This window comes from Poecilia reticulata, linkage group LG21 (assembly GCF_000633615.1).
Source record: "Poecilia reticulata strain Guanapo linkage group LG21, Guppy_female_1.0+MT, whole genome shotgun sequence".
Classification (NCBI taxonomy): domain Eukaryota; kingdom Metazoa; phylum Chordata; class Actinopteri; order Cyprinodontiformes; family Poeciliidae; genus Poecilia; species Poecilia reticulata.
Genome location: NC_024351.1, coordinates 13,359,346 through 13,361,647, shown reverse-complemented (window position 1 = coordinate 13,361,647; position 2,302 = coordinate 13,359,346). Strand labels below are relative to the sequence as shown.

Here is a 2,302-nt window from a genome sequence, read left to right as displayed (position 1 = left end):
GCTTATTTAAGTTTTTGTTAAATGTTTGCATTTTTAAGATTTTATAGTTGGTATTCAGGTGTTAATCTTTGAATAACACATAATTATCAAGTGATMTTTTCAAATTTCCTGTCAACTTTTAAACATTTTTTAAACTTAAAACATGACGGGTAAAAATGACTGCTGAGCGCCAAACTACCAGGCTTAGCAAGTTTTCTGGGGGAAACCTTGCACTAGTTTTAGAATTTCCCCTTAAATATATATATTTTTTACTTTTAAAACATGTTTTAATTTTATAAACATACTCTTTTCAGGGCAGGTACTTGGATAGATTCATCTGTTTCCAGGGTGAAATGATTATACAACAAAACAACTTTAGTAATTCATAAAATAAAATAAAAATTGTGTGTGCAAATGTAATTTCTTGTAGATTTGCTCTAAATCCACACATGCAGCATTTAAATGCATTGGTGCATCTTGGAGTGTAAATGGAATAATGAAGACAAATGACAATTTAAGGGGAAGTGTGAAACTTTCACAGTTTTTGGTGTCAATAATAACCAGTTCATCCTCAATAAATGAATCTTTCTAATAAACCAATATGAAACCAATATTGATGAAGTTGCGTAAACATTCCTCATGTCTGTTTCCACAGAGCATCAACCCTTATTTACAGGGTCAAAGGTTGGACAATGTGGTCGCCAAGAAATCTGTTCCCCATTTCTCAGAAGAAGAAGAAGAAGAAGAAGAAGCATCGACCACCACGGCTCCCAGCAAACCTGCAATCTGAAATTTGGGAAAACTTGGAAAATATTTTCCTCTCGGATAAATGTTTGTACATTCAAGGATTTGATTCATTGTATCACTGGGACGGTGTTTTCAGCAGAAACGCTGCATTTTCATTGACCTAAATGTAAAAATCTGAAAAGATCTGGTGATTCGCCTAAAGCACATGTGTCAAACTCRAGGTCCAGGGACCAAATCTGGCCCTGCCGTAGCTTTTTATGTGGCCCTCTACAAATGACATCAATTAGTCCCTCCAGTTTTTCACAAATCTGCAACATTCATACAAAATCTACAGATTCCCACATTTTTTTCAGATTTTTACTGCAAAGTTTTCTCAAAATATCCAAAAACGTTGAGTTTAAGTGACTGCTGCCTCAGCTTTACCTGATGTTGAGCTACAGAACCGACACGGCAAGTAATAAAAATCCACATTTAGCATCATAAATATCATTAAAACTTCTTACAAATATTTCTAAATTAGCTCCACAAAATCCTGGATGGACTGATCAGTGTGAAAAATGTTAAATATTTCATTTTAAGACACTTAATACATTCTGACCCTTTAATAACATTCAGACTTTTGATTTGACTCAAAATGAAAATAAGTTTGACAGCTAAAGTATCTAAATGTTTATAACTGAAGCTCAAAAATAGACAAGTGGCCATAAAAACAGAATCTTTTGGAAAGATGATGCTAAARTCATCTGCAACTTTGCATTAGAAATTTGGTAACAGGAAATGGAGTTTGTGTTAAAACTGTTTTGGTAAATACTCGAAACTAAATTTAAAAGGAAAGGAAGTGATTCAAGTATCCTTAAGATGATTTAAGATTGATGCCACTAAAGCTGTCACTAATCTAAGATCCCATAATTACAGACTCAATCCAGAAAAAATGTGTGAAGTTTTTTTTATTAAAGATCTTGAGGTTAAATTATTGCTTATTTATTCACAGCAGTACARAGAACAATTTTACTCACATTTTGTTAAAATTGCATGATTCATGTGTCTCTTCAACATCCATAAATATCCTATTATTTAAAATCTGCTTATGAACATCTTCACTGCCGCATGACAAATATTCAGAGCTTTTTCTCTTCAGGCTGCAGCGACTCTTATCTTGTTTATGTTTGTCTTCTGTTTTTGTTCYGTAAAGTCAAATAAACGACTTATCTGCATTGACAAAGTCTGGAAGTTTTGTTTTTTTTTTTCCCGTTTACAGAAAGATAAAGTGAGGATCGGGGAGGGAGGTGTGTTCTTCTGCTGAAACTTAAAGCTGCTTCAGAGAAGCCAGGACTGCAGAGGAAGAACATCTTGTTAACGGAACAAAGTTTTTTAGGGGGATTTAACACACAGCAGGTAAATGGAGTTACACTGACAGACTTTGTTTCCTGAATTGGCGCTTAAACAGCTCTAGAGAAAAATGAARAGATCGCTTAAAATGCTCAGTTTCTCTGATTTAACTTTTTATAGGTTTATGTTTTAGTAAAATGAGCATCGTTATTGAACTACTGATATGTCTCTGAAATTACAAGCAAAA

At 33.6% G+C, this 2,302-nt stretch overlaps 2 protein-coding genes across 2 annotated transcripts in view; both read left to right on the top strand.

Moving 5' to 3' along the window:
* LOC103457338 (rho GTPase-activating protein 11B) overlaps positions 1-2,302 on the top strand; it is a 16,518-nt gene that overhangs the window by 8,582 nt on the left and 5,634 nt on the right. The gene's annotated exons all lie outside the window — the stretch shown is intronic.
* Positions 564-2,302, top strand: part of grem1a (gremlin 1a, DAN family BMP antagonist) — a 15,105-nt gene continuing 13,366 nt past the window's right edge. The window contains exon 1 of the mRNA XM_008397377.2: positions 564-2,121. The gene's annotated coding sequence lies outside the window, so the exon portion shown is untranslated. The remainder of the gene's footprint in view (positions 2,122-2,302) is intronic.